The sequence below is a fragment of the Falco punctatus genome (genome assembly GCF_963210335.1).
Source record: "Falco punctatus genome assembly, chromosome: 18".
Taxonomy (NCBI): domain Eukaryota; kingdom Metazoa; phylum Chordata; class Aves; order Falconiformes; family Falconidae; genus Falco; species Falco punctatus.
The window spans coordinates 6,838,089-6,859,954 of NC_137598.1; the positions used below are offsets into that span (position 1 = coordinate 6,838,089).

Sequence of the window (21,866 nt, forward strand, 5' to 3'; positions counted from 1 at the left end):
ACCTACTGTTGAACTGGAACAATAATGCATTCTGTTTTCTAAAAATGGGGAAAAAGACAACTCTCCACTTCCCTCTTTATTCACCAGTCACCTATTTCCGTTAGAACAAAACCCCGTTCGTAGGAAGTATCTTCCCTTCATGACGAATAGCTAAAGTGAACAGGAAATATTCTGCCTGGCTCCAGAAGGCTGCAGGTCTCCCTAGGCTCTTTTACACACGCTCCATCGCTGCTATTGCTTCAGCAGTGGTTTTACCTCCCAACAGAGACTTCCTTAAAAACATGTTCTGACTTTCCTGAACAGTGGATTGTATCTCACAGTTTCATTGATTTGCACAGCAGAATCCTGCAGTTTCCGTTGAAGCTAACGAAGACTGTGTGCTTTCAAAACCAAGCACATTCAGCACCTCCATCATAACTCTGAATTAGAGCTATTGCCTAAACAACTACGTGTTGCACACGCTGCCCGTGCCAACCCTGGGTAGCCCAGCCCCGTTTCACCGATTCATCCAGGCACTTGCATCAGTGCGTCTGACTTGGTGAATTTACACATGAGAAACCAGGCATTTCTGACCAACACCCATGCTCTTTAACTGCACTGGTTATTTTTAAATTAATGACACATTACTAATTAAAGTGACCAAGACAAGTCAGAACTACAGCTTGGTTGCAGTCAAAATCACATGTGCCACAGATTTTCCCTGAATCTCTTCACAGCATCACCTATGATCGCTGTTGTCAAATACATGACTGCTTCTTTCTTTACCTGCAGAAAGCTTGGCACAACACGTACAATATTGTACAACATACAGCTCCATCTGACAGTGAGACCAGAATGACCTTCCTACACTGCAGGCGGGCTGCGTATCTCCAGTAGCACCCACAGCCCCAGCCTGCACTGCTTTAGAGACAGCAAAGATCCGCGCTGATGAGAAATGCTCTCATGCACATGGCATTTCACCTTGTCCACGGATTTGAAACACGGGTTGCTTCACGAAATTTAATTTTATGGTTTTGTTCCAAAGCAAAACAGACTGTCCAACAGCTTTTGACTTACACTAAAAACCATAAATATCCACATTCCATATGAATGGATACATGCCAGGATATGTACTGCTGATGAATTTTTTCGCATGTTGCTGGGGAGCAATACCTGCAAGTGTTCATCTTTTTGTCCATCTCTTCTGGGATTCCTTCTAGCTGGCTACGTTGCATCTCAGGGTTGTATGGAGGGGATTACCTCCAAGCAGCGGGACAGATCACCAGCCGCCCCTGTCGCTCCTAAACTGCCTCTGCTGAGCATCTCAGTGCCTCCCACAGTGGTGGCTTGCTCAGGAAGAGGTGGCTTGTGATGGCTCCTCTCCAGTACACATGCCCACAGGACCACTGAGCAAAGGACTATCCCACACCATCTTTCCCCTCTTTGAGAAAGAAAGCACGTACGTATCTATGGCTAATCTCCCTTCTGAAGCAGTACAGCTCAGCTGAGCCCTCAGACTGCTTTACTGCAGCATCTGGGATTCTTACCAAAACTGTCTCCATGGACTCTACCCGGACTCAGTTTTGTGCAGAGGAGGTATTTACTGCCGCATGCGCAAGAGCAACGGCAAGGGCAGGCAGCGCAGCGATCTCCTGCTACTGAACGTGCTGCTCTGGGACTCCCAAACAGGCGGTCAGTTATATCCCTGGCAAAGTTCTCCAGCAAAGCCACCCCTGATTTGTATCCACCTCAGCTGTACAAACACGGTGTAAACAGAAGCAGAGCAGCTCTTTACCTCCAGCACTGTATGTCCCTTTCCTTCCCATGTCACCACCACCTGCAAAAGCACTCACGGAAATGAGCAAACCCCACGCGCCAGAAAGAGGCAGGGCTTTCAGAGGAAAGGAGGGTATTCAATGGGAAGCTGCAGATGTGCCCTGCCTGAAGAAGGCACCACTGGCAACCCCTCCTCTGTGAGAGCTGTGGAGATGCAGAGGGGGCAGGAAGGCAGGCGTCCGGGAGTAACTAGAAGCCCTGGTTTGCTATTGCTGCAGTATCCCTGGCTGGGGGACAATAGAGCTCTCCATGAAATGACAATCAACCAAAAAATTTCAGAGGGAGCACAAGCTGCTGGGCGTCAGCAAAGGGCTGTGCTCAGCTTTTCTGCGGCAGGTTGTCATAGGCAAGGTGAACACGAAGCACAGGGAGGATCTGCAGTTCTACCTGCCTTGCAGGGGGTTGGCCTGAGCTCCCCCTTTGCAAACCAAGTCACCCTCCGACCACACGGCACAATCTCTGCTTACTGTATGTCCCAGCAACTGGGGTACCCCATGCAGATAAATCTGAGAGGTCCCCCCTGTTCACAGCTCTAGTCATCAGTGGTTCCAACAACTTCTGATGCTCAGGGTGTCCCCTGCGCCAGTGGTCCTCCCTCCAGGCGCCCCTCCTCCTCTCCATTTGCCCTGGAGTAGACAAACTCAACATCACACCCATTCTGGGAGATTTAAGCCCCAAAGAGCTCAGAACTGGGGGAAGCCAGCACAAAAGCCTATCTTCTCTCTCGAGAGTTGCAATGTCCTTACACACCCCCTGTCCTTCCCGTCTAGATCAGGAACCAAACAGGGGAAGCGGTGCACGCAGATACACAGAGAATACTGAATGGGACACACTGGCTCCTCTCCTAACTCCTTTATTGTCTCAAAGGTGTTTTCATTCTGTTGGAGGAAAAAGAGAGAAATATGTATAGTCCTCAGGTTTATCCCTAGTAAGCACTTTCACATGTTCATTTAGTAAAGCAGATTAGATTGATTCCTCAGATTTTATTTATTTTTTTTTGGAGGGGGGGGGATTATAATGAACTCATTCAGTTTTAAAATCAGGCTTAGGAGCCATGACTCACTGGCTACGAATACATGTACACACATGCGTGTACAGGACAGCATAGAATACTCTATTTACTCATATGGGTCTGAAAAGAAATTTTTTTTTTCTATCATTTTTTGTTCTGTGCATCGTTTATGGCTGGACTGCATGAACAAGATGGTTTTCTTAATTCTCTGAAAACACTTGCATCTATTGACGCCTGCACCTCTGAACATAGTGATATGGTCATACAGCCAAATTTGCAAAGCGGATTACTGTTCTTACACCATTCTGGGCATAGCAGACATACCCATAGAAACACCCCTAATGGCCTAAAGGTCATGCCTATTTACACATTTATTTCTGCTATTTCATCGTCTGTAAAGAACTGCAGGAGCGGGCTGGAAACTAGGACCATGCGTGGCAATCAGTTAGCTGAGGGGAATTTGCTCGAGCTTGTCTGGACAACAATTAACATGATGAGGCATGTTTGCAGAGCACAGGGGAGTGGGAGACGGATGGCGCCAAGGATGGCGCCAAGGAAAGATAACACCTTGTTGTTAATTGCTGGTAGTTAACCACCAATCAGGGATTGCCTAGTATGCAAGGCTTAGCTTCAAGAACCAATTAGTTTAAAACGCGCAGCTTCTGAAAGTGTATAAAACCTCGTGCTTCTGTACAATAAATTGACATTTGCTTGCATCAAGCTGCGTCCCGTCTCTTCATTCGCCGCAAATTGGTGACCCCGACGTGATGCATTTAAGGATCTAACGTGAAGGGCTCTCGCATCGCCTGAGCGACATGCAGCGAATCCCACAGAACTTTGAATGATCTGCTGAAAGGAAGCAGGAGCCGGCCTGAAATCCCTCCGGAGTTGAGAGGTGAGCTGTGGGAAATCTGTAATGGGGAATCAGGCTTCGTCCCCAGAAAGAGACGTATATGGACTCATGAAGGGTCTTCTAGTCAGATCAGGGAGTCCGTGCCTCAGTCTCCTCAAATGGTGACCCCTATGGTGGTGTTCCGAAGCCTTGGAAGAATAAGGACGGAACTGGTCGATAAAAAAGACAGCTCGTGGAAGAGGGCTGCGTTCCGGAGGAGACGGCTTGGCTGAACTTGCTGTCTGGACCAGGCGGACAACCTAAACCCCGAGGATAACACCTGTATTCATCGAGACAGGTGAGCAGCCAAGAAACTTTAGAGACTTTGAAAGAATGAAAGTGTGTACATACAGCAGCCAGTTGTATGATGCTGCCGCGGAGGGGAACTCCGTGTCGGGAATGCATTTAGCATCTTGGTGGCAAATTCTGACTACTCTTTGCCAAGTGTGGACTAATTCTACTAACGGTGCTAAACCAGAGGAAGCTGTAAATTCCACCGACAGCGCGACTTTTCTCAAGACACAGTCAGCGATGGCGATTCTGTCCACACCTCCTCTGCCCCCAAAGCTTCTGTCACTGATTGCAGCGACCCTCACAACACAGGACCAAGCACGGGAACAGGAAAACTCGGACAATGATTTTATTGACACTGATAAACCTTTTGATCCAGGTCCTATAGATCTGGAAAAGGAGCTAGACCTTTCCCCCACCCCCTTGTCTCTCCTGATGCATTGATTGTATTTCTGGGGAGGGTGAAAGGGAGTCTGAGGGACTGGTGACAGGAATGCAAGTGGGAAACACTTCAGTGATGGGTTTTGGGAGTCGCTATGGCATGTTCAGTATTTTGTCAGACAAATCAACCTGCAGAGTGGCAGCCTGTGCAATACGAGGCTGTTAAAGAGTTAAGCAAAGCAGTGCGGGAAGGGAGGATTCATAATGAGAGAACAACCAGGTATTGTGAAGGAGAATAGGAAAGATAAACATGGTTATCTAGTGTTTAATAGGTGTCTGCATGCTTGTAGAGATATATAGCTACGTAACTACATGAATGATTCCTGCCCTGAGCCTGGTGGAGCATACAGCTGCGGTTTGTGTCTGGGCTCAGAGATGTAAATAGGGGCTTCTCTGTTATGGTAAAGTATTTCTCTTTGCATAAAAAAAGAGGGAACGAAGGGAATGACCCCAGAGGTATATTCAGAGAAGGCATGCTATGTTTCGAACTTTTTGACTGAACCAGTTCTTGTTTGGTGTGCTCTTCCACCTATGTATAATGTTAATCCAAAAGATGATATTGTTTACACTTTGAATGTCGATAATTGTCTTTCTGTAGATGCTAATGTAGTAGGAGGCTATGATGGGGACGTATTGCAGCGGTTCTTCTCTTATCCGGAGTAACAGCAGGGAAAGCATTAAAGAGTTAAATCACCTTGTTTGGTAGGCAGTTAAGAATGTGAGTCAAAATTGCTACTGCTTTTTGTTGTTGGTTCAAGGACACATGGCTGTGAGGATTTTGATGGTATATGTGCTGCGTGGATTTTAGGCGCCCCATTGCAGCAACATGTTGTCAAAATCTGAGAAAATTTCAGCCTTTTTGGCATTCATTCAATCAATTGGCAGAATTTTTGTTTGCTATTACCTTGGTTGCTGTCATGTTTGCAAGGGCCCTGCAGAATATGAAAAACCTGGTACTAGCTGTTCAAAAACAAAAAAGGGGAAATTGTAAAATTGTATGGAACAGAGACAGTGGGTTATTTTGACACTGATAATATGTCTCAGTTAGTTTTTTATTTGTTCTATTACTTATACCTTGGTTTTACTTGTTCGGTTTCAAAGGTTCTTTTTGTGCAACAGGAAGGGGGAGATGCAGGAGCGGGCTGGAAACTAGGACCATGCGTGGCAATCAGTTAGCTGAGGGGAATTTGCTCGAGCTTGTCTAGACAACAATTAACATGATGAGGCATGTTTGCAGAGCACAGGGGAGTGGGAGACGGATGGCGCCAAGGATGGCACCAAGGAAAGATAACACCTTGTTGTTAATTGCTGGTAGTTAACCACCAATCAGGGACTGCCTAGTATGCAAGGCTTAGCTTCAAGAACCAATTAGTTTAAAACGCGCAGCTTCTGAAAGTGTATAAAACCTCGTGCTTCTGTACAATAAATTGACATTTGCTTGCATCAAGCTGCGTCCCGTCTCTTCATTCGCCGCAAAGAACAAGTGCTCCTTTCCTCGACCTGTCTCAGAAGAGATCTGAATATTTAAGGAACTAAAACAGGTAAGTCGGCCAAAGGAAAATTTAAACATACTTACTTTAACAGTGCCAAGGTGTTATTACTAAAATGCAAGCACTTTGACAGCAGGTATCTTAGGAGTGCTGTGCAAAGTGACAGAGAAAAGCCTCAAGAAAAATCTACTAGAGTTTGGGTTAATACACTAAATCCCAGCACAATGGTTCAAGGGTAAGGGCACTTTAAAACAGAATGTGTCCTGAATCATGTTAGGAAGAAGACAAAGAACATATCCTGCTGGGAAGATCATTCATGATTAGAAAAACTCGACCAGGCTACTATAAATTTGTCCCGGGTTAGAAAAGGCCAAGAATCTTTTAAAGGACACTACAAAAAGATAACATTTAAGACAAAAGGCAGCGTAGTAGCAAATGGAATTAAAAGGAGTCCTAGAAAGTAAATCTTTCAGTAATAAACAAACAAAGCTAATCACAGTCTAGGGCATAGAAAAGATTAGTTCAGCAGCAGGATGCACAGCAGACAGGAGAGCAAATTAGTTCTGTCTTACCAAAATGTAAATGGAGGGGGGGGGAAAAATTCCGAACTTACGTGTTTCTCTTTATTTTTCCTGCATCTAATTTTTAACTGTTAAGAGAAATAAGACAAAAGCTTTATTTTTGCTAATGCCAGGCAACTGGAATCTGGAATTTAAATTAATCCTTTACACACTGCCATTTGGGGATCATTTCTATCAGATCCAACAAGGATACAAGGGATAGGACAAGAGGAAATGGCCCCAAGTTGCCCCAGGGGAGGTTGAGATTGGACATTAGGAAAAAATTCTTCACCGAAAGGGTTGTCAAAGACTGGAACCAGCTGCCCAGGGAAGTTTCAGGGTGGCCTCGCCATCCCTGGAGGCATTTCAAAGATGTGTAGATGTGGTGCTCAGGGGCACAGTTTAGTGATGGACTTGGCAGTGTTAGGTTAATGGCTGGACTCAATGATCTTAAAGGACTTTTCCAACCTAAATGATTCTATGATTCCACACTGTTCAAAATGACCTACAGTTTTCCTTCAAAAAAGAGGGTTTATACTGCTGTTCCAATTGTACTGGTTATCAGGTAATCCAGCCTCGTAGCGCTCTTTAATTTAAAGTTTACAAGCACCAAGATATCCCCCAGTGACTGCACTTTAGCTAGTTTGATATTAAGCTATACATTTTTCTTAACATGGTTAGCAGCATATCTCAAGCTATGTTTGAACATATCCTTAGGTGAATGGGAGATACTATCAGCTTTTCATTAGACAGAACATGAGTATTTTAAAAAGCCATACTCCAACAGAATACACAGCACAAGCATGTGTTTCTGCCAAGGTATTTTCTATTAAGCAAATCAAATGCATATGTTCATTCTCTCCCTCTTCTGTCCATACTTAAAATCCAGGCAAATCTGCAGAAGAACAGTGCAAAGAGCAAGGTGTTAGAACTTAGAGAGAAGTCCCACAACTTCTCTCGCACATGCTCTTCTGCTACCTGTAGCTACGTGCTTACCTTTGCACTCACATTTGTTACACAACACACTTTGGTGCCCCGGAATTTGATTGATTTAGATTCAGCCTGACAGAAAGAAACCTTTTTTTTAAACCGTTTGACCTTGTTTCACTTCTAACTGGAAGATCAGTCCTGCCAGGAAGGAGAGGTGAAACCTCACGACAGCTAGAGGGTGAAAAATCTCTCTTCAAACTTTAAAACTCTCTGTATGAAGTTTCCTTTACAATTTGTACTCCACCGGGCTATTAAAAATGTAAGAAAAGCACAGCAAGAAATCAAGCCGACCGTCAGTACAGAAGGTGCCAGCAGCTCCTCCTCGTTTCGCGAAAATCCAGCCCTCACACTGAGGCTGCGGGACCAAATCCTGTGCAGGTGCAAGCGGCAGCGAGCCCTGGCCCCGGGGAAGGGCAGCTCAGCACCCTGCAAAGACGAGGCGCATCGCTCCGCTCCCCGCCACCCCGGGATGTCACACAGCCCCGATGCCGGCCAGCGGCGGCAGCACGGGCTCGCTGACGGTAACAGCGACCCTCCTGCCTCCCCCGAAAGCGTAATGAGAAGCGAAAGCATGGTCTGGGCCGGCGGGCAAAGCACCTGGAGCCGCATCTCCCACCCCGGCAGGACCGCCACCCACCGCGCCGCCACCCCCCTCGCACCCAGATGGGGGGGTGAGCCCCGGTAACAGCCGCTGTCACACCGGGACATTGCACAGCCCCTCCAAGCACCGAGGCCAGCCAGGGCTGGCAGCGACCATCTCCTTAGGACCTGATTCTGCCGTCAAATGGCCGGATCCCATCGCCTGCTGTGCAACAGATCGAGCACCCGCACGGCCGAGGGACCAGTTACGCGTGTCTGCGGGGATGGGAGCTGGGGGGCAAACCCACAAAGGTAGCACAGCTCTTCGCAACAGGAAAATACTTTATACACCTGGAAAAACTGTTTACGATGACCTTTAGTCACACTTAATCCTCACTGGGTCTTATGAGCTTCGTCCCCATTTAAAAGCACAGTGGTCCTTAGTTTCACTAAAGTGTTCATGCATAGTTCAAGTAATTTCTATTTGGTCTTGATATGGAGAAATAGTGTGAAAGAGGGACAATGGACATCGATTGTGACTGTATATGTCTGCTCAAGGAATGTGGGTATGGTGACTGGTCATGGGTGTGGTGTCCGGTCACATAGCCACACAGCTTTGAGGAGACGCCTGCCCTTCTTCCTCTAACAAAGGGGCTATTTATAAAAAGGATGAGAAAAGGATGAGAGACATTCCAATGTTATCTAGAGGGAGGGAGTGCTAAGTCTTCTTGCTGGAGAAGATCTGATGGTCACAAGGACATGAATCACCTACAAACCTGCAAGACCACCACATTGCCTGCAAAGGACTGATAAGCTAATTAACATACGAAGCAAGAGTAGGTGGGTTTAGGTAACGAATATGTATAGGTGTTAATTGAATATTCATTTGTTTTATTGTATAAATGTGAGATGGTTCATCACTTTGGGCATGCACGCTTGTGGAGGAGCGATCCCCCGTGCATCTGCGCGCAATAAACATACCTACTTTATAACTTTCGAGTTATAGAGTCTAATTCCGTACGTCACTTAAGAGTTTTAGGAATAAGTCTTATGGTTAAGTCTTAGAGCTAAGTATTAAGGTTAGGTTTAAGGTTCAGTCTTAGAGTTAAGTCTTTGGGTTAAGTCTTATAGTTAATTCTTATAGGTTAAGGCTTAAGGTTGAGCCTTAAGGTTAAGTCCTAGGGTTAGGTCTTTAGGTTAAGACTAATGGTTACATCGAAATGTTAAGTCTTAGGGTCAAGTCTTTAGGTTAAGTCTTAAGGTCAAGTCATAAGGTTGAGTCTTAGGGTTAAGTCTTAAGGATGAGCCTTAAAGTCTTAGGGTTAAGCCTTAGGGATAAGTCTTAGCGTTAAGTCTCTACAATTAAGTCTTTAGATTAAGTCTCAATGTTAAATCTTAGAGTTGAGTCTTTAGGGTTAAGTCCTTAGTTTAAGTCTTAAGGTTGAGCCTTAGGATTAAGCCTTAAGGTTGAGCCTTAGAGTTAAGTCTTAGTGTTAAGGATCAGGGATAAGTCTTAGGGTTAAATAACTAGGGTTAAGTCTTTAGGTTAAGTCTCAATGATAACCCTTAGGGTCGAGTCTTAGGGTTAAGTATTTGGGTTAAGACTTAGGTTTAAGTATCAAGATTAAGTCTTAGGGTAAAGTGTTAAGGTTAAGTCTTAAGGTTGAGTCTTAGGGTTAAGAATTAAGGTTCAGTCTTAGGGTTAACTGTCAGGTTTAAGTCTTAGGTGTAAGTTTTAGGGTTAAGTCCTTAGGTTCAGTCTTAAGGTTGAGTCTAAAGTTGCGTCTTATGGTTAAGTCTTTGGGATAAGTCTTAGGGTTGAGTCTTAGAGTAAATTCTTAAGGTTAAGTCGTAGGGTTAAGTCTTTAGGTTAAGTATTAAAGTTAGGTCTAAAGGTTGAGTCTTCAGGTTAAGTCTTAGAGTTAAGTCTTAGTGTTATGTTTTAGGGTTAAGTCTTAATGTTAAGTCTTAGAGTTAAGACTTAAGGTTAAATATTAGGGTTAAGTCTTTAGGTTAAGTCCTAATGTTAAGTTTTAAGGTTCAGTCTTAGAGTTAAGTCTTACGGTTATGTCTGTAGGTTAAGGCTAATGGTTATGTCTCAATGTTAAGTCTTAGGTTTAAGTCTTAGGGTCAAGTCTTTAAGGTTAAATCCTAGGGTTAAGTTTTAGCATTAAGTCTTTAGGTTAAATCTTAAGGTTAACTCTTATGGTTGAGTCTTAGCATTAAGTCTTAGGGTTATGTCTTAAGGTGGAGTCTTACAGTTAAGTCTTAGGGATAGGTCTTTAGATTAAGACTTAGAGTTAAGTCTAAGGTTAATTCATAAGGTTGAGTCAGGGTTAAGTCTTAAGGTTGAGTCTTTTAAGGTTGAGTCTCAGGGTTAGAATTAGGGTTAAGTCTTAGAGTTAAGGTTAATTGTTAAGGTTGAGTCCTAGGGGTAAGACTTAAAGTTCAGTCTATAGAGTTAAGTCTTAGGGTTAAGTCTTACGGTTGATTCTATAGGGTTAACTGTCTGGGTTAAGTCTTAGGGGTAAGACTTAGGGTTAAGTCTTAGCGTTAAGTCTTAGGTGTAAGTCTTAAGGTTATGACTTAAGGTTAAATCTTCAAGTTAAGTCTAAAGGTTAAGTCTTAAGTTTGAGTCTTACTGTTAAGTCTTAGGGATAAGTCTTAGGGTTAAGTCTTTAGGTTCAGTCTTAAGGTTAAGTCTAAAGGTTGAGTCTTAGGGTTAAAACTTTGGGATAAGTCATAGGGTTAAGTCTTAAAGTCTTCAGGTTAAGTCTTATATTTAAGTCTTAGCATTAAATCTTAGAGATAAGATTTAAGGTTACGTAATGTGGTTGAGTCTTAAGGTTACGTCGCTAGGGTTAGGCCTTTAGTTTAAGACTTTGCTTAAAGCCTTAATGTTAAGTTTTAGGGTTAATTCTTAAGGTTAAGTATCAGGGTTAATTCTTATGGTTAAGTTTTGCGTTTAAGTATTAAGGTTGAGTTTAAATGTTGAGTCTTAAGGTTAAGTCTTAGGGTTAAGTCTTAAAGTTGAGTCTTAGGGTTAAGACTTAGAGATAAATCTTAGGGTTAAGGCTTAAGGTTAAGGGTTAAAGTTGAGTGTTAGGGTTAAGTCTTAAGGTTAAGAAAGGGTTAAGCCTCCATGTTTTGTCTTACAGTTAAGTCTTATGGTTCAGTCTCAGGGTTAAAGTCCTAGGATTAAGTTTTAGGGTAAGTATTAAGGTTAGGTTAAAAGTTTTAGCCTTAGGATTAAGTCTTAGAGTTAAGTTTTAAGGTTAATTTTTCAGGTTGAGTCTTAGGGTTAAGTCTTAAGCTTGAGTCTTAGGGTTAAGTCTTAAGCTTGAGCCTTAGGGTTAAGTCTTAGGGATAAGTCTTGAAGTTGAATCTTAGGCTTAAGTCTCAGTGTTAAGTCTTAGTGTTAAGCCTTAAGGTTAAGTGTATGGTTTAAGAATTAGAGTAAGTTTTAAGGTTAAGTCTTAAGGTTAAGTCTTGTGGTTAAACTTTGGGTTAAGTCTTAGGGTTAGGACCTTACCTTAAAATAATGGTTAAGTCTAGATGTTAAGTCTTAGGGTTATGTCTTAGGGTCAAGTCTTTAGGTTAAGTCTTAAGGTTCAGTCTATGGGTTAAGTCTCAAGTTTGAGTCTTAGAGTTAAGGCTTTGGGTTAAATCTATAGAGATAGGTCTTACAGTAAAGTATTAGGGTTAAGTCTTTAGGTAAAGTCTTAAGGTTAAGTCTTAGGGTTAAGACTTTAGGTTAAGTCCTAAGGTTAAGTTTTAAGGTTCAGTCTTAAGACTTATGGTTATGTCTTAGGGTTAAGTCTTCGGGTTATGTATTACTGTTAAGTTTTTGGATTAAGTCTTAGGTTAAGTTTTAGGGTTAAGTCTCAAGGTTAGGTCTTTAGGTTAAGTCCAAATGTTGAGTGTTAGGCTTAGAGTTTTAGGAATAAGTCTTATGGTTAAGTCTTAGAGCTAGGTATTAAGGTTAGGTTTAAGGTTCAGTTTTAGAGTTAAGTCTTTGTGTTAAATCATATAGTTAATTCTTATAGGTTAAGGATTAAGGTTGAGCCTTAGGGTTTTAAGCCCTAGGGCCAAGTCTTAGGGTTATGTCTTTAGCTTAAGACTAATGGTTATGTCTATATGTTATGTCTTAGGGTTAAGTCTTAGGATCAAGTCTTTAGGTTCAGTCTTAAGGTCAAGTCATAAGGTTGAGTCTTCGGGTTAAGAATAAGGATGAGCCTTAGAGTTAAGTCTTAGGGTTAAGCCTTAGGGATAAGTCTTAGGGTTAAGACTCTACAATTAAGTCTTTAGGTTAAGTCTCAATGTTCAATCTTAGAGTTGAGTCTTTAGGGTTAAGTATTTGGGTTATGACTTAGGGTTAAGTCTTAAGGTTAAATCTTAGGGTTAAGTCTTAAGGTTGTCTTAAGGTTGAGTCTTAAGGTTAATTCTTAGGGTTGAGTTTTAGAGTTAAGTCTTAAAGTTAATTCTTAAGGTTGTGTCTTAGGATTAAGTCTTAAGCTTCAGTCGTAGAGTTAAGTCTTAGGGTTAAATCTTAAGGTTGAGTCTTAAGGTTAAGTCTTAAGCTTGAGCCTTAGGGTTAAGTCTTAAGGTCAAGACTTAAGGTTGACTCTAAGTTTTAAGCCTTAGAGTTAGGTCTTAAGGTTAAGGCTTAAGGTTGAGTGCTATGGTTAAATTTAAGGTTAAGTCTTACGGTTAAGACTGAAGGTTGAGTGTTATGGTTAAGTCCTTAGGGTTAATTTTTAGGGTTAAGTCTTTAGGTAAATCTCAAGGTTAAGTCTGAAGGTTGAGTCTTAGAGTTAAGTCTTAAGCTTAAGTGTTAGAGTTAAGCATTATATGTAAGTCTTATTGTTAAAGTCCTTAGCTTAATTATTAAGTTTAAGTGTTAAGGTTGAGGCTTAGGCTTAAGTCTTAGGGTTATGTCGTAATGTTGAGTCTTAGGGTTAAGTCTTTAGGTTAAGCCCTAAGGTTAAGTTTTAAGGTTGAGTCTTTAGAATTAAGTCGTGGGGATAAGTCTTAGTTTAAGTCTTAGGATTAAGTCTTAAGGTGAAGTCTTAAGGTTGAGTCTTACAGTTAAGTCTTAGGGATAGGTCTTTAGGTTAAGACTTAGGGTTAAGTATCAAGGTTTAGTCTTAGGGTTAAGTCTTAAGGTTGAGTTTTGCAGATAAGTCTTAGGTATAGGTCTTTAGGTTAAGACTTAGGGTTAAGTATCAAGGTTTAGTCTTAGGGTTATGTCTTAGGGTTAAGTCCTATAGTTAAATCTTAAGGTTAATTCTTAAGGTTGAGTCTTATGGTTCAGTCTTAGAGTTAAGTCATTGTTAAGTCTGAGGGTTAAGTCTTAGGGTTATGTTTTTGGGTTAAGTTTTAATTTGAGTCTTAGGGTTAACTGTTATGGTTAAGTCTTAGGGATAAGTCTTAGGGTTAAGTCAAGTCTTTAGGGTTAAATCTTAGGGTTATGTTTTATGGTTAAGTCTTAGGGTTAAGTCTTTAGGTTAAGTCTTAGGGTTAGTTCTGAAGGATAAGTCTTAGAATTACGTTTTAGGGTTAAGTATTAGGCTTAATTCTTAGGGTAATTTCTTAGGGTTTGGTCTTAGTGTTAAGCCAGCATTAAGTCTTAGATTTAGGTCTTAGGGTTAAGTTTTAGGGTTAAGTCTCAAGGTTGAGTCTTAGGGTTAGGTCTTAGCATTAAGTCTTAGGCTTACATCTTAAAGTTAAGACTTAGGGTTAATTCTTAGGGTTAAATCTTAGGGTTAAGTATTAGTGTTATTTCTTAGGGTTAAGCCTTATGGTTAAGACTTAGTTTTAAGTCGTAGTGTTAAGACTTAGGGATATGTTGTAGGTTTAAATCTATAGGGTCTTAGTGTTAAGTCTTATGGTTAAGACTTAAGCTTGAGTCTGAGAGTCAAGTCTTAGTGTTAAGTATTAAGGTTGAGTCTTAGTGTTCAGTCTTAGGGTTAAGTCCTTAGGGTTAAGTGTTAAGGTTAAGTCCTCAGACTTAACCCAAAGACTTTATCATAAGACTCAACCTTAGACACTTAACCTTAAGACTCTAACCTTAAGACTCTAACCTTTAGACTTAACCTAAAGAACTAACCCTAAGACTTCTCCTTAAGAACTAACCTAAAGGTTTAATCTTAAGACTTATCTCTAAAGACTGTGCCTTGAGAGTTAACATTAAAGACTTAATCATAAGACTCAATATTAAGATACAACCTTAAAAGCTAACTCTAAGACTCAACCTTAAGAATTAACCTTGAGACTTAACTCTTTAAGACTTAACCCTAAGACTCAACCTTAACACTTAAGTTTAAGACTTAACCCTAAACTTATCCCTAAGACGTAACCCTAATATTTAACCCTAAGACCCAACCTTAACACTTAATCTGTAGACTTAACCCTAAGACTTAACCGTAATACTCAACTTTCAGACTTAACTCTAAGATTCAATCTTAAGACTTAAACTTAAAAATTAACTCTAAGACTTAAACTTAAGACTTAACCCTAAGACATATCTCTAAAGACTGAACCTTTAGACTTAACCTTAAGACTTAGCATAAAGACTTAAACCTAAGACTTAACCCTAAGTCTCAACCTTAAGGTTTAACCTAAAGACTTAATCCTAAGACTTAACCCTAAGACTTATCCCTAAGACTTATCCCTATGACTCAAACTTAAAAGCTTATGACTTAGCCTAAAGACATAACCCTAAAACCTATCCCTAAGTCGTAACCCTAAGATATAACCCTAAGACTCAACCTTAACACTTAACCCTAAGACTTAACCTTGAGACTTAACACTAAGACTTAACCCTGTAGACTTAACCTTAAGACTTAACCTAAAGACCTAACCTTAAGACTTTACCATAATACTCAACCTTAAGACTTAACCTTAAGACTTAACCCTGAGAGTTAACCCTAAGACTCAGCCTTAAGACTTTACCTTATACTTAGCCTAAATACTTATCTCTAAGATTTAACCCTAGGCCTTTAACCCTAAGACTGCGCCTTTAGACTTAACTGTAAGACTCAACCTTGAGACTTAACCCTAAGACTTAAGCGTAAGACTTAACCCTGATAATTATACTTTAAAGACTTAACCCTTTACACTTTAACTTAATATTTAACCTAAAGACCTAACCCTAAGTCTTAGCCCTAAGACACAACATTAAGACATAACCTTAAAACTTTAACACTTAATACTAAGACTCAACCTAAAGGCTTAACCTTAAGACTTAACCCTAAGACTTAACCCTAAGACTCAAAATTAAGACTTTAAACTTAAGACTTAACCCTAAGACTAAACCCTATAACTTAACCCTAATGCTTAATTCTAACACTGAACCTTTAGAACTTAACCTTAAAAATTAACCTAGACTTAACCCTAAGACTTAACCTAAAGACTTAACCCTAAGACTTAACTCCAAAGACTTAACCCTGTAGACTTAACCTTAAGACTTAACCTAAAGACTTAACCCTGAGAGTTAACCCTAAGGCTCAGCCTTAAGACTTAACCTTATAACTTAGCCTAAAGACTTAACTCTAAGATTTAACCCTAGGCCTTAATCCTAAGACTTAACCCTATAACTTAACCCTAATGCTTAACTCTAACACTGAACCTTTAGAACTTAACATAAAGACTTAAGCCTAAGACCTAACCCTAAGACTCAACCTTAAGACTTAACTCTAAGACTTAACCCTAAGACTCAGCCTTAAGACTTAATCTTATAACTTAACCTAAAGACTTAACCCTAAGACTTAACCCTAAATCTTAACCCTAATAATTATACTCTAAAGACGTAACCCTTAAGACTTAACCTAAAGACCTGCCCTTAAGACTTAACCCTAAGACTCAACATAAAGACTTAACCTTAAGACTTAACTCTAAAACTCAACCTTAAGACTTAACCTTAAGACATAACTCTAAGAGTTAACGCTAAGTCTTTACCGTAATTCTCAACCTTAAGATTTGAATCTAAAGACTTAACACTAACACTTACCCCTAAATCTTATCCCTAAGACTTAACCCTAGGAATCAGCCTTAAGACTTAACTTTATAACTTTGCTTAAAGACTTAACTCTAAGATTCAACCCTAGGTCTTAACCCTAAGACTTATCCCTATGACTTAACTCTAAAGACTATACCTTTAGACTTAACCTTAAGACTTAACCCTATGACTCATCCTTAAGATACAATATTAAAACTTAACCCTAAGAATACTAAAGACTAACACTTTAGAGTTAAACTGAAGACTTAACCCTAAGACTTAACCCTTATACTTAACCCTAAGACTTATAACTAAATCTTAATCCTAAGAATTAACTACAAGACTTAACCCTTAGATTTAACACTAAGACTCAACCTTACGACTGAACCTTTAGACTTAACCTTTAAGACTTAACTCTAAGACTTAACCCTAAGACTCAACCTTAAAGACTTCACCTTACCACTTAACCTAAAGACTTAACTCTAAGATTTAACCCTACGCCTTAACCCTAAGACTTGACCCTAAAACTTAACCCTAATAGTTATACTCTAAAGAGTTAATCCTTTAGACTTAAGACTTAACCTAAAGACCTGACCCTAAGACTTAACCCTAAGGCTTACCCCTACGACTCAACCTTTGGAAATAACCTTAAAACTTAACTCTAAGACTTAACACTAAGACTCAACCTTAAGACTTAACCAAAAGTCTTAACCCTAAGACTCAACCTTAAGACTTAACTCTAAGACTTAACCCTAAGACTCAACCTTAAGACTTAAACTTAAGACTTAACCTTAAGACATAACTCTAAGACTTAACCCAAGTCTTAACCGTAATTCTCAACCTTAAGACTTTAACCTAAAGACTTAACCTGAAGTCTTAACCCTGAGACTTAGCCCTAAGACTCAACCTTAAGACTTGACCTTATAACTTAGTCTAAAGTCTTAACTCTAAGATTTAACCCTAGGCCTTAACACTAAAACATTACCCCAAGACTTAACTCTGAAGACTATACCTTTAGACTTAACCTAAAGATTTAACCATAAGACGTAACCCTAAGAATTGCACTCTAATGACTTAACCCTTTAGACTTAAACTTAGACTTAACCTTAAAGGCCTAACCCTAAGACTTAACCCTAAGACTCATCCTTAAGACATACCCTTAAAACTTAACTCGATAAGACTTAACACTAAGACTCAACCTTAAGACTTAACCTAAAGACTTAACCTTGAGGCTTCTCTTACCACTTGTCCTCCTGCAGTTCTGAGTGCCCTGGCTCCTCCTTTGAAAACATTAAGGGCAAAAGGAGATCTAAGCATCCGTTATTGGGTACTGGGGGAAACATAGGCACTTAGGGACATGATTTAGTGGTAGAATATGCAGTGCCATGTGTTGGGTTGGTTAGGTTTATGGTCCTTGTAGCCAGAGGAGGGCTGTGTGTCACCTCTGTGCTGGGAGGCCACTTGCACGGGGAGACGAAGAGCACAGGCAGGGGATGGAGGGGATGTCAGCGGGATGACACGGACAGTACAAGCCATCTCCCTGTCACACATGCCCTGGACACTGTGCCTGACTGCAGTATCTTGTGATGCAGCGTGCTGTTGGGCTGGGGGTGGGCATTTGCCTCCTCATCCGTGGGCATCTTTGGCGGCGTCTGCCGATGACCGGTCATGGTCACCCAGGGGAGATGCTGCCTCCTGAGGGAGTGGCTCTCCTGCAGGTAGGTACCCAGGGCTCTGGCTCCTTAAATACCTGCGGGGTCACCGTGGGGACCCGCATCACAATGACCTCTGGGCATGGTGCGCCGCCTGCATCACAAAGCCTGGCTGTGGATGCTGTGGAGCCTGGCGGGGACTGGCTGGGACTGGCTGGAACCAGCTGTGCTCGGTGTGGGGCAGCCCCTGCTTACCCCTCACAGAGGCCCCAGCAGGCCCGAGCCCGTACCTCCCACATCCCCCCGGTGCCAGCAGCCTCTGCAGAGCTCAGTCCTGTGTGCGTGCAGCAGCTCTGGGTGCCACCGCCCTGGGCCTTGTCCCCAGGCTTGGCTCCCACACAGGGCGCCCAGGCCTGGGGACGCTCCGGTGCCCGCCTACAGCAACGCAGGGGAGGCCCGCAGGCCCGTGCTCAGAGGCCACTGGCCATGCTGAGCTGCTCCCGGCAGTCGCCGTGGGCCGCGGGGTGACCAGCCCTCTCCCCAGCCGGCTCTGGGAGGTCCCTCACAGGCTGCTCTTCTTCAGTGCCTTTCCTCCAGAGGTGGAGCGGGCAAGGGCTCACACCCACAGCCAGGACGAGGGAGCAGGACTGCCTCCCTGGGGCTGACGGTCTGTGCTCCCTTTCGAGCTGGAACGAAAAGAAAAGCTGCCTTTGTTCCCAGTTACAACACAGAGAAACACCTGTGTCTCATGCACATGCCTGCACCTTTTCTGACAGAAAATGGCTTTGGGGCACAATGGAAACTCTTGGGGAGTTAAAAACCCCATTAAAATAAATGCTGCTCAGCTGATGTTGGAGACCTTGGTATTAGACACCCAGACTTGTTCTCCTCCATGCAGTTATCACTCCTGGACCAGGAACTGCTTGCTAGTGGATGAATCTGACAGCAGCAGCTCCCAGACAGAGCTGGGAGCAGCCCCTGGGGACATCCTTAGGCTTTACAGCAGTGTTTGCTGCCCCAGCACGGGTCCCCTGCCCCCTGCAGAGTCCAGGCGGGAGGCTGGAGGGAAGAGTCCCACCAACAGCTTTGGCCTCCAGGCTGGAGAACCCTGTCCCAGGCTCAGGCACTGCTGCCTCTGGGCTCCCCTACCCCATCCTGGGGCAATAAGGCAACTCTCTTCCTTCTACAGAACAACACTCAAAGCTTAAGGGGAGGAGGAAATGCCTATTTCCTCTCTCATGCAGGTTTCCCCCAGGCCTAGAGGTTGCTGCTGTCTTCTGCTCAGCTGGGAGAGGGGTTGGAGCCTTTCTCCACCTCTCCTTGACCGCCTCTCTCCTGGGCTGGGCTGGAGGGTGGGGAGTCCAAGCGCCTCCAGTGCCGAGTGCCTGCCAAGGAGCAGACGCTCTCAACAAAGCAGACGGCATCCACGGGTGCTGTTTCCCAGAGGACCTCTTGAAAGGAGCCTGCAGCAGGACCTGGCAGCCGGGAGACCCAGCACTGCATGCCCGTCATCACAGCTGATTTTGCCGCTTGCATCCTGCTGCCAGTCTCTCCCTCATGTGCATGAGCAGGCAAACCCCTGCCCTGCAGCCAGATGTCTGTCCTGCTCCCCACCTCTGGAGACCTGCCGCCCTGGGTGCCCTGAAGGAGAGGGTCGCTGCTGCCCTCAGCGGTGTCAATCGCTGCCCGTACCTGGGGTTGCTGTCAGTCCTTCCCTGCAGACCAGGCTCCCCATGCCGCCCACTCTGCCTTTGCTTGCTCGAGCTGCTCTTGCCACTTGGGCCTCACTTGCTCCCACTCTGCAGGCAGCTGCCAGACCTCCTGGAGGAGATGGCAAGGCAGCAGAAGGCAGGATTAGTCTCTGCTCCTGGAACGGGTGTCATTCGGGTCTGACCCGTGTTGCTGCCCCTTGCCTCAGCTGGTCGGTTGGCAGGGCTTTGCCCCTAACAGACTGGGGGCTGTGGGGTCATTCTAGGCTCCTGGCAAACACAGCTGTGACCAAAGCCCTCCACTGTGAACAGCCGAGAAAGGACTTGGGCATCTCCCATAGCCCCTGGGCCAGGAGAAAGTGTTTTGTGACAACCCAGGGGGCAAGGAACATCTGAAGGAGGTGACAGACAGCTGACAAGGAGCACATGTCCAGGGGTCCTTTCAGGCTGGCTCTCTGCACAAAGAGGCTTTTGCTGAGTACCCAGCAGCATGGTAGCTACAGCAAGGCACGCACCTGCAGCGCTTTCTGGCAGTCGTCTGAAGATGGGAGTGTAGAGGTGGGTTTGGCTGGAGAAGCCGGCTCCTGCCTGCCTGCCTTGCCTGCCTCCTTCATCCTGGGGGAGCTGCCTGGACACGGGGGGAGCGCACTGCAAAGAGGCACCAGGAGCAGTCAGCATGAGCACGGGGCAGTTTGCTCTCCCACCTTCGCCTGGTACCAAAGCTCCCCAGGCTGGCAGAAGCAGCACGGGAGGTGGGGCCATTTCTGCTGGCAGGGGGAAGCCTTTCCTGAGCCCCCTCAGATGGATGGGTGAGGACTGCACCTCAGCTCTTGCGTAAGGGAACCACAGGGACGTGGGGTGCACACAGCGTCCACCACCTTCCCCAGTGAGGGGCCCACAACAGGGGAAACAAGCACGTAAGAGCCATGCGGCACGTGTCAGGGACCTTGCCGCGTCCCTGCAGCTGGAGTGTTCGGAGGGGATGTCTCTCCTCCATGGGTGCAGGATCCCTTTCATCCCTTCCCACCAGGGTCTCACCTCTCAGAAGTCTTCTTGCCCAAGTCTTTCTGTCTTGTGCCTGGCCCCTGACTTGGCAGTGCAGCAAGGGAAAGCTTCATCCGTCTCTGCAGCAGCTTGCCAGGATGCTCCTCTGCACCTGGCAAAGGAAGAAACTTTGCAGAGCAGCCCCCTGAGGAGTGCCTTTTGACGGAGCTGTGGTCACCCAGCGCAGAGCAGGGCCTCAGCTGGGCAGCAGAGACCTGTTCCCATACCTTTTCTGAGCCTGGAATTTGCTGCAGCCTTCTTGGCCCAGGTGGACAAAGCCTTGGCCACTGCTCTGCTGACCACCGTAAAGCAAAACCTGGGCAGGAAATGATGACACAGGCTTGAAGGGTGACCCCTACCCTCTGCAGCTTCCCAGCACTAATCCTCACAACTCTTGTGTGAAGCATGGCACACCTTCTTCTCGTGGCCATGCAGCCATGCATGGGTTTTATTAGCAATCTTCCCCCAACACCAGACGATGTAGCTTAAAGCCCTCCCTGTGTGCATCTGGCTCTCTCTGACGGAATGGCGGGCAGGCTGGGCATGAGAAACGCAATGATGGTGCCTGGCCACTCCAGGGGAACACACGTGTAACCCCAACTCGTCGTAAGTTAACCAGAAACCAGCCCCTTCAGGTCAGGCCCCCTCCCAGACTCAACGCGCAATGCCGAGCCCCGGCAAGGCGCACTCCTGATCAGGAGCTGGGAATCTGCCTGCTCGTTCAGTCGAGGGCTGCAGAGGAAACGCACTCACCTGGGGAAAGCGTGGGCAGGAGCAGCCTGCATCCCTCGAGTACTGGTCGCTCCACTGGAGACAGCTGCACCGGGCATCCACAGCCTCTGTAAAGTGACACAGAGCTGCTAGAAGGTTTCCAAGGCACTTTGCTCTTGGCTCCCAAAGGAAGCAGACCTGCCTCCTGCTCCAAAAGGAAGCCACTTCTCCAAACCCCTTCTCCAAGTCTTCCTCCGTGAACATGAGCCCTTGCTTTGCTCTGGAGAAGCTACACAGCAAACACTGAGACTGCACAGTAACACTGCCAGCCTTTCTGTAGGGCAAGAACTCAGAAGCTCAGAATAAAACTTCTTTTCCAATGGAGAAGTCAGTGCGGGTGAGCACGTGGAAAGGTGTCGGACTGGCCTGCCATGTGCAGGCTGGCCAACGGCCATCGGGTTGCTCACCCTTCAAAAGGCTTCCCAAAGTCACTGCATCACCCTCAAAGCCTGAGCAACTCGCAGTGTTGAGCAGAGCAGTCCAGCTGGCCTTGCTCTCCAGCCCTGTGACGCAGTTGCGATAGAACTGCATGCACAAGACATCGTCGGTGAAGGACAGAATGCCAATGTCCTTGAAGGCGAAGGCAAGGCGCTGCCTGTTCCTCAGTTGGAAAGAGTGCAA

At 44.5% G+C, this 21,866-nt stretch overlaps 2 long non-coding RNA genes across 86 annotated transcripts in view; one reads left to right on the forward strand and one right to left on the reverse strand.

The window, feature by feature from the left end:
* The window catches only part of LOC308055213, a 528,334-nt gene that overhangs the window by 241,825 nt on the left and 264,643 nt on the right, over positions 1–21,866 (forward strand). For 23 of the 50 annotated variants that reach the window (XR_013924394.1, XR_013924404.1, XR_013924405.1 and 20 more), the window contains exons 5-6: positions 10,434–11,908; positions 13,106–13,576. This is a non-coding gene — a long non-coding RNA (uncharacterized lncRNA). Of the gene's footprint in view, positions 1–9,116; positions 9,280–10,433; positions 12,117–12,183; positions 12,638–12,766; positions 13,749–21,866 lie in introns of all 50 variants that reach the window. The other 27 variants (XR_013924386.1, XR_013924388.1, XR_013924389.1 and 24 more) reach the window with 12 other exon arrangements.
* Positions 13,416–21,866, reverse strand: part of LOC308055214 — a 277,249-nt gene continuing 268,798 nt past the window's right edge. For 21 of the 36 annotated variants that reach the window (XR_013924423.1, XR_013924424.1, XR_013924425.1 and 18 more), the window contains 2 exons: positions 15,610–16,846; positions 13,416–15,036 (listed from right to left, as the gene is read on the reverse strand). This is a non-coding gene — a long non-coding RNA (uncharacterized lncRNA). Of the gene's footprint in view, positions 15,037–15,085; positions 15,362–15,596; positions 16,847–21,866 lie in introns of those variants that run through there. The other 15 variants (XR_013924410.1, XR_013924434.1, XR_013924436.1 and 12 more) reach the window with 14 other exon arrangements.